This window comes from Vombatus ursinus, unplaced genomic scaffold (genome assembly GCF_900497805.2).
Source record: "Vombatus ursinus unplaced genomic scaffold, bare-nosed wombat genome assembly UNPS02014784.1, whole genome shotgun sequence".
NCBI classification, from domain to species: domain Eukaryota; kingdom Metazoa; phylum Chordata; class Mammalia; order Diprotodontia; family Vombatidae; genus Vombatus; species Vombatus ursinus.
In genome coordinates, this window is record NW_020954562.1 from 16,819,136 (window position 1) to 16,834,492 (window position 15,357).

Here is a 15,357-nt window from a genome sequence, read left to right on the forward strand (position 1 = left end):
TCTAACAGAGGTAGGTCACATTGAGTTAAAGAGGGTGGAGAACTGCCTTGCATAAATATGAGCAGAAGATACCCTTTCCAAGGACCTTCAAATGGATAATTCTTTCTTTCCCAAGTGATCTTTTGGAGCCTGGACCATGTAATATAGAGGTTTAAAAGTATTATTTTCCTTTACCCTCAGTGGAAAATCTGATCACCAGACATTTATTTAGAGAAAATAAATAGTTTGGGTGTAAATGCCTAGGCAAGCAGTCTGTTATTTCATGTAGTCCAACCCAATGTCTAATAAATCTTATGTTAACTAAAGTGGTCAAAGTTTGCCTCTTGTGCCATCCAACCTTTTTGATCCACGCTTTTTTCTCAACTCCTTGGTATCTGACCCACTTATTCCTACCACCAAATAATCATGTGCTCCATTCTTGCTCATTTCTACTATGCATTAGCTATTAAGGGCTGAAGAGATGATTCTTTCCTGTGGTTAGATGGATTTTAATAAGGGACTCTTTAAGATAAAAGCACTGCCAATTAATTCAAGTTAAAATGGTGGACAGACCACAATGGTGGGATAGGGCTAATACTTGGAAATAGGGACTCAGCTTATCACTTCCTGAAATCAGTTTCTATCTACTGTGGATTTTCTACCTAAAGACCAACCCAGGGTAAAGTTCAGGTCAGAGAATAAGGTATTTAATCTATCCTAATTTTCCTCAGGCCCAGCTCAAATTAATTGAACAAATTTCCAGCATAGCAAAACACCCTACAAACCACAATTCTACAAACATTCTAAACACCACAAATCTACCTATTTAGATCATTGACTTTTCAGAATCAGCAGGGACAGGGACTGGATCTTTTTTATTCTATACTATTCAGATCTTATAATCCTATAATTCAGATCATAATAATCTTGGTAAATATTGCCAAATTTCCACTATTACAAATTATGATTGATCCACTTTTCTGTTTTAGTGACCACATATTCAACAAAAGGTATTAGATTCATTTTCCCTGCATACTCCTTTCTGGAAATATCTACAACATATTATTCAGCCTTGGGATATAAAAGAGCAAAAGACCTATTTATACAAAAATATTTATAACACCTCTTTTTGTGGTGGCTAAGAATTGGAAATCAAAGGGATGCCCATCAGTTGAGGAATGGCATATGATTGTAATGAAATATTATTGTGCTATCAGAAATGACAAGCAGTATGATTTCAGAAAAAAACCTGGAAGGACTTATACGAACTGCTGCATAGTGAAGTAAACAGAACCAGGAGAATGTACACAGTAATAGCAATCTTATCTGATGAAGAACTATGAATGACTTAGCTATTCTCAGCAATACAATGATTCAAGACAATCCCAAAAACTAATGATGAAGCATACTATCTGCCTCCAGAGAAAGATCTCATATTGATTGAATGCAGACTGAAGCATGCTATTTTTCACTTTCTTTATTTCATTTTTTTCTTTTAAGTCTTCTTATACAAAATGACTAACATGGAAATGTTTTACATAATTGCACATGTATAACTTTTATCTGATTGCTTACCATTTCAGGAAGGGGGGAAGGAAGAAAGGGAAGGAAGGATAGAATTTGGAACTCAAAACTTTACATTAACATGTTTAAAATATGGGGGAAAAGAAACTTTGGGATATGTCTGTTATTATGGTTTCAACTCCCTGGAATATTAAATAGGACAATAAATTCCTGATTATACCATGGGAAACAAGTCATAATGGGTAAAAAAGAGTTATGTTTTCTCTATTCATCTGTAATGTATAGAATATACACCTCCTTTCATTTCAGAAAAAAAAATTTTTTTGATTGTCCTTTGCTCCCATGTAGTTGGCATAATGGTTGAGTTTCTCTTTGACTTAGTCTTTAATATAGGAGATATAAACCTTTTTTGTGTGTGAAGGACCCATTGGCAGTCTAGTGATGTCTGTGGCCTTCTTTACAAAAATAATGTTTTTAAATACATAAAATAAAATGATTACAAAGAAAACCGATTAGGTTGAAATATACTTATCAAAGTGGTTTAAAACAAGTTTATGATCCCAGGTTAAGAAACACTGCTTTAAAGCTTTAAATTATGCCAACATAACAGAGGAATAGAATTGTGTTTTATAGTATCAACATCATCTCATAAAGGTCAGATGGTTATTCCCTCCCATTATTCACTCCCATCAGAAAAGCAGATCCAAATGACATTTACGATATTGATGAGGCACTCTAAAATACAGTTGTTATGGGACTTTGGTGCATACCTAGATAACCTAAGATGCAGGCAACCATGTTGGAGATGCCAAGGACCTCCAGCTGGGTGAAGACATAATCCCATGATTCTGGGAAAAGACATCCTACAGTCTCCTACCACAAAGGTAAGGGCAGCCCCACATGGGATGGCTCTCTCTCTCTCTCTCTCTCTCTCTCTCTCTCTCTCTCTCTCTCTCCTCTCTCTCGCCAGTCATGTGCATTGGTAAAGGTCTCAGTCACCTGAGTCATCCAGCTAAGCTGGATGAGGAAAACGACCCCCTTCTCTCTCCCCTTAGGCCCAGTGGCCTTGACAAACAGGTTTTGAGGTTTTGTTCTCAGAATCCTGGGATATGAGAGTTTGAGCCATGAGGAGTAACCTTGGAGCCAAGATCTCAGACATCATGTTGTCAGTTCAACTGGAAAGCCCTGAGAAGGCAAAATGCTGGGAAGCAAAGAGTGATGGGGGTTGGGGAGTTTTGAACTTGGAACTTGGTTGATCTAATGCTACTTAGTAACTGAGTTAAGTCGTGAACCTAATTCTCCTTTCCCTTCCCAGTGATTGAGGGGGTTATGGAGGATTATATCCCCCAGGTCTTTGGGGGAGGATGATTATGTGTTTGTTCTTGTTGTACCTTTGAAACAAAAAGAATCTGGCACTGTGAGTCTTCTCTCTCAAAACTGGACACCAGAAGACCAGGATCTCTTCTTCCCAAGTGCTTGCCAATTCCATCCCCACTCAGGTGAGGAACATTGAGTAATCATTCTCCATCAATGAAGACAGTCTTATGCCAAAGGTTGCACAGATGTTTCTTTGAAACAATAATTTTATATGTAGCAGTTTCTTTGGTCCTGTTAAGAAATTATAAGGTTATAGATTTAGAGGACCTTTGAGGTCATCTAATCCAACACCATTTTAAAGATGAGGAAATTGAGGCCCAGAAAAGCGATGATGTCTCAGGTTGAACAAGTAGTGATGGAGTCAGGATTTGAACCCAGGTCCTCTGACTCTAAATTCAGGGATCCTTATGGTGAACCTACTGCTTGAATGTCATGTTTGTTGAGTTCTGAGGGTATCCATGGGTATTAGAATATTTGAATTTTCCTTGCACTCTAGATTGTGTGTAATACAGTCTCATGTTCTTCAATATATCGAATAAGAAAGCAATGGCTTAAATCTCTTCATTTGTGTTTCCAAAACATAATAAAATTATAATGATTTATCATTTATTTTATCTCTTGTCTCTTTCTTTTCTCCACTTAAACAACTCATGTGTCATGCATGTGATCTCAGGCATGAAATCATATTGTCAGTAGGCCAATGGGACTTTTAAGATCTTTAAGGGTTTAGGGCCAATAGGTCTGTATACAACAAGCAGTTGTCAAAGGGATTCTCCTAAATCTCTGTTAATAATAAATAGCTTCAGTTTGTTTTTGTGCATCTAGAGTCACAAGTTAATACTTCTATATGTCTGTGATCTCATTGATGTGGTCATTCCCTGCAATAATAAAGATCGCAATCTATTTCTAGCTACTTCTCCAGAGCAATACTTGGCTATGACCTCCCCAAATTCTTCACCAGAGGGTTCAAAATGTCAATGGTTTTCCTCAATATCCCTTAACATTGAACAGATGCCAATGGAGTACACAGGTTATCAATTTCTTATCCTTCATTCTGACTACATTATTGCTCAACAACTTTTCCTGGTTATGTACCTCTTAATGACATTATGATATCAAATATTCAGAAATGAGAGGGACCTTTGAAATTATCTATTTCATACTTCTCCTTTTAAGATGACCCAATGAGGTCCAGAGAGAAGCAACTTAACCAAGGTCACCCAAGTCCTCTGACCAAGTCACATAAATCCATCACTTTTTACTATATCAAGCTAATACACACATACATATAAATAAAATGTATGTTTGTATACAGCTGTAGAATTATATGTTTATGTAGAGATATACCCTAGATACATGAATTACATTTTTGACAATTCTTTGACATCAGTGAGAACCCTTGAAATAACTGGAGACATAATAAAGTGTCCCCCAAATCAAGAATGAGAATAATCCCCCCCAAAGATGTTGCCATCTGACACCATGTGACAACAGGTACAAAAAATAACCTTATCTCTCAACCTGAGCTCAGTCATGCACCAATAATTTTTGTGGCAATTAGAAAAATATGCCACCTGGAATTCCTTCCCCTTTTTCATTTGGCCATCCAGGGTGTAACACAAAAGGTTGCTTCACATGGGTGATTTCTTACCATTTGGCTGAGATAGAATCAAGACCGAAAACAAAACTGAAGGATAAATGAAGATCATTAGAATAACACTGAGTAGGAATGTTCTTTAATAGAATGGAGAACAGAAGATGGATGTGTAAATTCTCTGTCTACAGTTTTCAGGGCAATCAGTTTGAGAGTTTCGTGGTTATGGTTTAATGGAACAAATGTTTCCTGTTAAATAATGAAAAACACCCAAGTGAATATTTTAAAGAAACTTGTTACCATGCAGCTGGTCAAAGCTTTATCCTGTAAGATGTTGCAACTTCTCAAATAAAACTTGGTTTTTGTCTAGTTACTGTGTTATATTAGAATTCTTCTTGGTCGGTCACCTGAGGAGGCTTGGGTACTTTCTGAAATTACTCAGACCTTCAGGAAAACTGTGCAACTTTCAGTAGCTTGTCTCTTGGGACCTTCTGTCCCATGAGCCTGTCCCTTGACTCCCTCTGGCTTTACAGCCTGTCGTGTGGTCCTGTGATCCTGGCTTCCTTGTGGCCATTTCCTTCACTGACATCCTGATGGATTTTGTGCTGGTCAAGTCACCTCTTGGAGCCTCAGTCTCCCCATTTGTAAAATGGGTTAATATTGACCTACCTCAGAAGAAGGGGCATGTCTAGATGTCTGTCATCCAATAGTGTTATCTCCCCCTCATCCCACAGGGTAGGGAAGAGTCTAGGATTGGAGTCAGACCTGTGTGTGGATCCTAGCTCTGCCACAGGTTGTCACATTGCTTCTCTGAGATGCCTCAGTTTCCTGCTCTGCAGAAAAGGAGGAGTCAGGCTAGCTAACTTTGGTGGACCTTGCCTGCCCTATCATGATGGCCCTCTGAAGCTTAGGCAGCAGTAGATATTCCGATTCTTGTTGCTTCTGAGTTCAGACCCTTGGTCCCCCTACTCTCTCATCTAGGTGCCTGTTTCCTCATTGGTCCTACCTATCGAGGGACCTTTACTTTTTTTTTAAACGTTTTTTTTAATTTATTTTTTTATTTTTAGGCAATTGGGGTTAAATGACTCGCCTAGGGTCACACAGGTAGTAAATGTCAAGTGTTGGTCTGAGGCTGGATTTGAACTCAGGTCCTCTTGACTTCAGGGCCCGTGCTCTATCCACTGCACCACCTAGCTGCCCCTAGGGACCTTTCCTTTGTACCCTCTTTGGGCTCAGTATTTTCCTTAACCATTGTCTCCAATCAATAGTTATGCAAAAACATCCACTATGACAGAACTGGCTATCAGGTTATCTTCATAAGATCAAGGGAGAGTGCCAAGAACAAACGTTTTGGCTTTATATCATCTATTTTTTAGTACTCTATATAAATTCTGATGAAAGTCTAGATCCTCTCTGAATCAATTTAAGACTCTCTTTTCTGTTCTGTTTTAAATAAGAGAACTTTAGTTTCTTCACCATAATTTTGCTTCCTTCCAAGAATAAAATAAGTTCTTTTCTTTTCTATTGTCCAAGTGGCATTCATTTTTCAGTCTTCTTTTTAAACTCTCCCTGTTGAAAACTATTTGATTTCAAGATCCAAAAATCATTTAGCTATTTAACAAATATTTATTAATTACCTACTATGTTCCAGAAACTTTGCTAGGATATTCAAGGGTTATAAAGACTAATAAGACCTTAATTTCTGTCCTCAGAGAACTTATAGTCTAAGAGGGCATATATATCATGAATATGAATCAATTCAATTCAACAAACATTTATTAAATACTTATCATGTGCTAGGTCAGTGGGATAAAAAGATAGTTACAACATTTGTATAGGTATATCTCATGAAACACTACAGTCTTAAAAGAATTAAGGTTGAGTAGCACTCAAAGGACCATGGGGATTCACATAATGGGCACCAGCAGGCTACAGCACACAATAAATACAGAACAATGATGAAGGTCAGTGTTGAGCCTGAACAGAGAACAAGGTATTTATCAAAGGATGTCATCAAAGAAATATGGAATTATAGAAGAAGATAGGATGGTCAAGTGGCAAGAGAGAAGGATATCCAATGGACAGTCCATGTATTCCACTAGTATTCTCATGATGTCAAGAGGAAGCAAAAAAGATTGGGTGGAATTCTTATGGTGAATTTATGGGAGGAGGTGGACAAGAGTCATAAAGGATGAGCAAGCAGGAATGGGCTGTCATTTGTATTACAGGATGAAGTGGCCTCTTTGATAATCTAATTTTTTAAAAAAGTCATCTTCCCTGGCTCCTCTTAAAGTATTCCTTTCATCATGTCTTACGGCACAATAATATTCCATTATGTTCATGTACAATAATTTGTTTATCCATTCCCCAATTAATGGTCGTTTCCTTAGTTTCCAGTTCTTTAATATATTCAGAAGAGCTGCTAAAATATTTTTGTATATGTGGTTATTTTTTCCTTCACCTTTTAAAAAATTACACACATATAAATGTATAGATATAGATATGCAAGTGGTATATAATAGATTTACAAGTTCATATATGAGCCTTTTTTCTGCTCTATGCAAATAGAAATATCCATTTTATTTGGTGTTAAGTTCAAAATTTAAAAAATAACAGCTACATAATGCTCAATGAATTCACAATCTAATGGAGGGGAAAGGGCATGCATATCAATGAGTATAACAAATGCCCTTCGTATGGACACAACTGTGTATAAATGTGTGTTGTTGTTAAGTCATATTCAGTCTTGTCTGACTCTTTGTGACCCATTTGACCACCCAAGATATGGACTAAAGTTTATTAGATACTGGATGTCAAGTTGTTGAACTCTTGAAGAGGATACATTTCAAAGCATTTAATTTACATATTTTCACTGTAGGAATTTCACTGTAGAAATAATAAAGTTCACATTTTATTTTTGTTAGCAAATCTTTTGTTTGATAAATAGAAGAGTGAGGGAATGTATAATTTGGCAATCCTATAGCCATGTTTACATGAAACCAGTTCTCTAGGTCAGTATCTCCCTATGAAATCACCGACACCTTTAGTGAGTCAGCTCATGACTGGGAGTTGTGAAAGGAGACAGAAGGAGGTAATGCAATGGAAACAGAGTGGCTGCAGTCCAACTGATTAATTTAGTGTGCTTCTCTCTCTAGGAGTGTATACTTTATAAGGACTGGAGAACAATAGCATTTAGATTAACATACACTAAAGGAAAAGTGTGCAAATAGTTCTCTGGCAGCATCCCACCCTTTTTTTTTGACAAAATATTCAAGTTTGGCATCATTGTCATTAATGTGAAGGCAAAAGAATTTAAAGGACACGCATCTAGGCCTACTTCTCCACTTGCCTTGGAACAAAATCAGACATTATGTTAGGAGATGTCCTTGAATATAATACTTAGTAAAAAGGTAACATATATTAATTAAAAACATGTAACTCAAAGCTAGAAAGTAGTATTATACACAGAAAGGACCCAATTATTCAAATGGATCAATCATATCACTAGGTGGAGAAATCATCTTTACCAATGTCTCTTGTCCTTATCACAGAAATTCACTACAGATGATCCACCCAATATTCTGGGGACCTCCCTCACTCTCATTTTTCTCTTGACATGGTCAATAAAAGACGTTAACAATCCATTGTTGCTCTCACCACATGACTGGCCTAGCTTCTTTGTTGTGTGTATGTGTGTGCATGAAATGATAATAGCTAAATAATAGCTAACATTTCTGTAGTGTTTTGTATGTGTCAGATATTGTGCTAAACACTTCTAAATGATATCATTTTATCCTCATAACAACTATTACTAGATATTACTATTATCCTCATTTTATAGATGAGGAAACTAAGGCAAATAGGGGTTAAGTGACTTGCCCAGGGGTCACACAGCTAGTATGTGTCTGAGGTCAGATTTGAACTCAGGTCTTCCTGACTTCACCCAAAATTCTCTCCAGTGTGTCACCTAGCTGCCCCATGAATTAGTGGTGCTGAAGCACCTCAGGCACCAAGGATTCTATCATCACATGCAACCTCTACTGGTGTATATCACAATCTCTCCATGACTTAGTAAAGAGTTACTTTGAGTTGTGGTAGCCAAAAAGAATCAACACCTTCAGGTCAATCTTGGTGATGACACTCTCAGAAATTAACCAAGCCAGTTCTAGGACAACAGAGAATAATTTGTCACCATAGCTATACTCACAGCCTTTCCACTTTGGGTAGAATGTGCTAAAAGGTACATTTTGCTGGCTCAGAATTTTACAACTCAAGGTGACCTCTATGCCATGATGAAGCATTGATGTAGAATACCTAAATATACCCCATGTACCTGTTAAAATAAATACTTCAACTTACTTTCCAAGAACAAGGCTTTGTTAGATTTCAAAATCAATAGAATTTAAGCTCCTTGAGAGCATCCTCCATAGTGTCTGGCACACTATGGTAACTGCTTAATACTTGTTGATTATTATTATTGAAGATTTATTGCCATGGTAATAACATAGAGCTTCTGCAGAGTTCATGGCATATGCCCAACATGGCATTGACTGAATTGCAAAAGCTTAACCTTCTACCAGGAGAGCTGAATCAGATTACTTTCCAGTGGGTGAATGGGCCTTTACAATGCTTTGTAGTGTTGTCATCAACTAGCTTCCTGGCTTTATTGGATAGTTCTTTCTATTATCCAAAATTTGGAGTTCTGCAGAGAACTCGACTGTTTACTAATGATCTCTCTAATGTTGTTTTGTTGTCTGCCTGGACTGAAGAAAGTGATGGAGAAAATGTTAATAATGCTTATTAATTTCAAAAGTGTATTGTTTGTGCATTTTCTTTGAGGATGGGGGGGACCCAGTTGTTAAAGATTTACCAATACTTCCCCATTTTCAGTTCACTAAAATACCCTGATTTTTTTCTCATAAATTCTTATCTAGTCATGCTTCTCCCATCTTGTGCCTGTGAAGTTAATTTTTTGAATCCAAATATAAGACTTTAAATTTATATCTATTGCATTTCTTATTGTTCTACCCATTGTATTAGCCCATAGATATCCTTTTTACATACCAATACTACAATCCAAGCTTCAACTGTTCTTTTGAGTTTCATGTGAATTTGATAAGCATGTGAATTATACTGTCATCTAAATCATTGTCAAAATGAGCACAGGACCAAGCTTAGATAAATCCTGGAGATATTGAAAAAGAGAACACACTCTAATTTGACATTATCACTAAGAACTCTTTTGTTTTGTTGGGTATTTTATTAGTTCCAACTCTTTCCTTTCTAAATCTTTTCTTCTCATTTTCCTTCATTTCTCCATCTTGTCTAGAAGGATAGAGTGAGAGATTTTTTATCTTTTATTAGAGGGTCTTCTTTGAGATAGAGGGAGACATTTTCTTTCCTGAAGGTGGGTCTCCCATCTCCTACATGAGCAATATATGAGAACACCTGAACAATAAGATGTGAAGATAAGAAGAGGACATGGTAAGAGGCTCCTAGTTATGTCTTATATCTAGTCTCATATCTATCTTTGACTTCCTCCTGGAGTAAATGAGCTGATTAATGTTGAAGCTGCAGAGCCTATTGACTGCATGAAGAATCCAATGATTAAACTTGGGTTTTCATTGGCAGGGCCAAGTGTATAAATAAAAAAGAGAGGCCTCATAGATAGGATTCTGTAAAGAGATGGCTAGAGACGAACCAAGAAAAGAAAGGCAAACAGATTTTTCAGTTAATTTATTCTCTCTCTGCCCCTTTGTAGCCTACTAATTTTCTTTTCACTTTAATTGATCGAAATCACTTGTGAAATGCAACTACATTTTTTTTTGTCTTTTGGTATGGATTAGTTGTCTTTGGTTGACACCAACTCAGAAGACTGATTGATTTTTTTTTTCTCTTCCTTTCAGAGCTGTTCAAATTCAAAAGACCTTTCTAGCAGAAATCTATTCTGTGCACCTGCATCAGAACCGGTAGCCAATATGTCATATTTTGTTTGCTCCATTGAATGGAAGAGTTAAAGATGTCACCTTTCTCTGTTTCACTGCAAATTATATTAAAGGAAATAGGTCTTTTCTTTCTATCAGGGAAAAAATATTTTGTAGGATATTACTTGGGTGGTTTTTTCTTTGTACTTTCTAAAATGCGGAAGCAGGAGAATGGTATAATTCAGAAACAGCCCCAACCAGGGGCCAGAGGTGGAAAAAAAATCATAGCTGCCCATCAATGTGTGAGCCTGGAAGAATAATAAATTGACCCTTTCCCCAAGATAGGCACCCTAGCATAGCCCAGGAGCAGGGCCGATGTGCCTGATCTCATCTGACAGCCACTGCCCAGTGGAAAAGTGACCTGCTAGGCCTCAACCAGCAACCTAGCCCATCAGAAGCTGGTACAACTCTCAAGTGACCTGCCTGACCCAGTCTAGCATGATGAGGAGCCCAACGGCCATGCATAACCCAGCCCAGCAGCAGATTGACCTGTCCAGCTGAGAGACCTTGTCCTACAGAGAGTTAGTCCGTCTGAACAGCAGAGAAACAAGTAGTATAACTTCGTGAAGACCCTCTAGAGAAAGAGAAGACATTGAGAACCTACAGCCTGGACTGCATCTGGGTGGTGCCCCCTCCCTGTGCCTGACTACCATTGCGCTCTAGGTTTGGGCCTACTTTTACTCAGTCTAGGACTCTGGGCTTTCCCATGGACAAGTGCGGTTCTGGTGTCGGGGGTGGGGGAAATGTTTTGTATCTACTCTTCTTGTACCCTTTAAGCAAATAAATGCTTTTGCTGAAAAAGTGAGTCTACTCACAGATTTTTATGGGGAAATGTCGTGAATGCATATGAGCTTGTGTTTAAGAAGATAAATAGCAAAATAAAAGGTTACTCCTAAGTCTTAACCAGCCATTATAATAAATAAACAAACATATATACCAACATACATACACACACCCACACATACACAGACATATAGACACACATGTGTATGTATATGTGAACATGTATATATTATTCACACGTAAATATTTATTTCTATTTCATATATACACCTGTATATACAAATATATATACATGTTATACATGCACACATATATGAATTCACACAAATATCTCTAACTGTACACATACACACACATATAATTACTATCTGAAAGATAATTCTGAGTACACAGCCTAGTTAGACATTTGGGACAAACACCAATCCTATTCATGAGCACTTAGTTCCAGTCAAACTGTCCTATCTGCTTTTACCTGACCTTGGCCCTCTACCTCTGTCCTCCGTATTTTTTAATAAGTTGACGTCTGTGCCTGAAATGCGTTCCCTCTCAATCTCATCCTTCCTTAATCTCACTCCCTAGCTTCCTTCAAGGGTCAGTTCATTAGCCATCTTCTATATCCTTAGCTTACTATCCCTTTAGTTACCAGTGTGTACTCTGTCCTCTTAAAAAGTACACATATGTATATATATGTATGTGTATACGTATATAACATGTGTATCTACATGTGCAGACATATATTTTATATACATCTATACATTATATGTGTGTACATGCACACATCTGTATTTACACACACACACACACACACACACACACACACACACACACACACAGACATCAGTTTACATATTGTATCACCCCAGTAGAAAGTAAGTTTCTTGAAGGCAGAGAGTGCTTTTCATTTTGTCTTTGTAACCCCAGCTCCAAGATAAGTGCCCTGGACATATTAGTTGTTTTTTCCACGCTTTTTTGATTCTTTGCCTTACAGTAACATTGTGAGGACTAAATAATTCATTTTGAAATATATGTATTTTCATATAGATAATTTTAGAATTGTGTAGAAAAAGCCTTTGGATTATAAGGCAGTGTGGCACAGAGGAAAGAGCACTGACTCTTTAGTCAGAGGACCTGGGTTCAAATTCTCCTTCTGGTTCTAATTACCCAGGCAAATCTCAGCCTCAGTTTCCTCATCTGTAAAATGAGGGTGTTGAACCTGATGGCCTGTGAAGTCATTTCCAGATCAATGATTGAACTTTTCAGTTTCTACCTGGATTTACAGGAGTTACAGCATAACATCACTCTGACTTCAACACAAATTAACAATTATCAAGGGGAGGCTGAGCCAAGATGGTGGAGTAAAAGCAGTGACTTGCTTGAGCTCTCTCCCAAATCCTTTCAAATACCTGTAAAAAAATGGCTCCAAACAAATTGTAAAGCAGCAGGACCCACAAAAAGACAGAGGGAAACAAATTTCCAGCCCAAGACAACCTGGATGGTTGATTGGAAAGGTATGTTGTGCTGGGCAGGGAGAGGAGCGCAGTGCGGCGTGGGTGCACAGGCCGCAGCGAACCTGGCACAGGTCTCAGAGGACTGAATCGCAGGCAGCTGTGGCAGTTTCCAGACTTCTCAACCCCTGAACGCTGAAGACAACTTAGAAGGTCAGTAGGAAAAGTCTGTGACTGTGGTGAGAGGTAGAAGCTAGATCTCATCCACCCCCAGTGCAGCGACTGTCTCCTGAGCTTCCGGCCCACAGACTGAGGGGGAATCGAGTGGCTGATCAGAGGGGTATTGCAGGGATCTCTTTTCCAGTGCTGAGGAAGGAATCTCTTGCTTTGCCCGTGCTCGGATCTGGGTCACAGTTCTGAGGGGCAGTCCTGGGGCGAGGAGGAGCGCTAGCATGGTGGAGCTTGTTGTAGCAGTGGAGAGGAAACACCTCGCCCCTTATCATATCACCTTGGAAGAACTGAAAATTTACAGGTCCCTAGAAGTATCTCTGAAAACAGCTGTAAAAACCCCCGAAGCGTGGGACAGTACATTCTCCACATTGGAAGCAGACTCTTATCTTAACAAAGAGTTTAAAACTCAAGTAACTGGCTGGGATCATGAGTAAGCAGTGCAAAAAGAGTCAGACTATATTATCTTACTTTGGTGACAAAGAAGATCAAAACATACAACCAGAAGAAGACAACAAAGTCAAAGCTCCTACATCCAAAGCCTCCAAGAAAAATATGAATCAGTCCCAGGCCTTGGAAGAGCTCAAAAGGGATTTTAAGAAGCAAGTAAGAGAAGTAGAGGAAAAACTGAGAGTGATGCAAGAAAATCATGAAAAACAAGTCAATAGCTTGCTAAAAGAGACCCAAAAAAATAATGAAGAAAATAACACCTTAAAAAATAGCCTAACCCAAATGGCAAAAGAGGTCCAAAAAGCCAATGAGGAGAAGAATGTCCTAAAAAGCAAAATTGGCCAAATGGAAAAGGAAGTCCAAAAGATTACTGAAGAAAATCTTCCTTAAAAATTAGAACAGAGCAATTGGAAGCTAGTGAACTTATGAGAAATCAAGACACTGTAAAACAAATCCAAAAGAATGAAAAATTAGAAAACAATGTGAAACATCTCATTGGAAAAACAACTGACCTGGAAAATAGATCCAGGAGAGAGAATTCAAAAATTATTGGACTATCTGAAAGCCATGATAAAAAAAAAAAAGAGCCTAGAACAATTATTAAGCAAGTTGGTGCTTCCTAAGTCAACAGCAAATGAAAACAAATGTGTTTGGTAGCTATTTAGCTATATGGATAGCATGCCTTTTTGGTTAAGACAAAAGCATTCTTCTTATAATAGGCCCAAAGTCCATTATTTCCACTCAATGAACAAAATTAGACTTAAGTAAAATAATAAGAAAAGTATTGCAAACTCACATAAAGGTAGTAAACCTGAAGGTAACGTGCTTAGTAGACCTATACAAAAGAAAAACAAATGACTAACCATCTACTAGGTGAAAATCATGGTGCTAGAGGACAGACAAATTTTAGGTTAGGCATAGTCCCTGTCCTCAGGGAATTTACAGTCTAGTAGAGGAAAGGGGACTGAGATACCAACACAGTTAGTTATGACATAATAAGTTCTTTAGAAAGGTACAAAACAAAGTGTTATGTGACATCTGAGGAAGAAGGTTTTTTTGGAGGGGTAGGGGAAAGGAGAGTTGGAAGGGACCTCAATATTGCCTCTTGAATGTTCTCATTTCCACACTAAACTTCTCCACTTCTTTCAGCTGAATCTCATTTGTCATGAATTTAAGGTCTTTCAACCACTCTGGTTGGCCACCTCCAGATGACTTCCAAGAATGACTGCCCTCAAGGCAGAGAATAAGATTTCCTGAAAGGAGTAGATTATGAGTTGGACACTGAAGAATGGGCATGAATTCAAAAGGCAATGGGGAGAGAGAAGGGATTTCCTTTAGTTAATCTATGAGGAAAAGCATGGAGCTATTCAATTCAATTCAATTCAACTAGCGATTATTAAGTGCTTACTTTGTACAAAGTACTGTTACTACAATCCTTTTATTATCCTTTTCTCAAGGATAATCTACTAGGGTATATAGAATATACAAAGATAAGTAAATTTTAGGTCATTTAAGGAGGAAAGAGTATTAATAAGGTGGGGAAGGAGATCAGGAAAGACTTCCTATAAGAGATGGCACAAACTAACCTTTGAAGGAACTAAGGTATGAGGCTTCACGTTAAGTTTGGGTAAAGGGGAACAAAGTGGTGGAGCCTGGTTGGTGCCTTGAGTACATGGGGTCTGGTAATGTGAGATAAAGCTGGAAAGGGTGGGGGCAGCATCTGGTTCCATTATGATACATAGGTTGTTGGGCCATGTCTTAGGTTACGAAGGGTAGAAAAAAAGGGAAGCAGTAAACTAAGGTAAGCTAGAAGGAGTTAAGTTGTTTAAGAAAAAGGTTGTAAAGCAGAAATAACAAATGTTTGTGGTTGCGACATGACTGATGTGGAAATGTGTTTTACATGGTTCTACATGTATAACCTATATCAGACTGCTTACCATCTTGGGGAGGGGAGGAAGAAAAATTTGGAACTCAAAATCTTATAAAAGTAAAT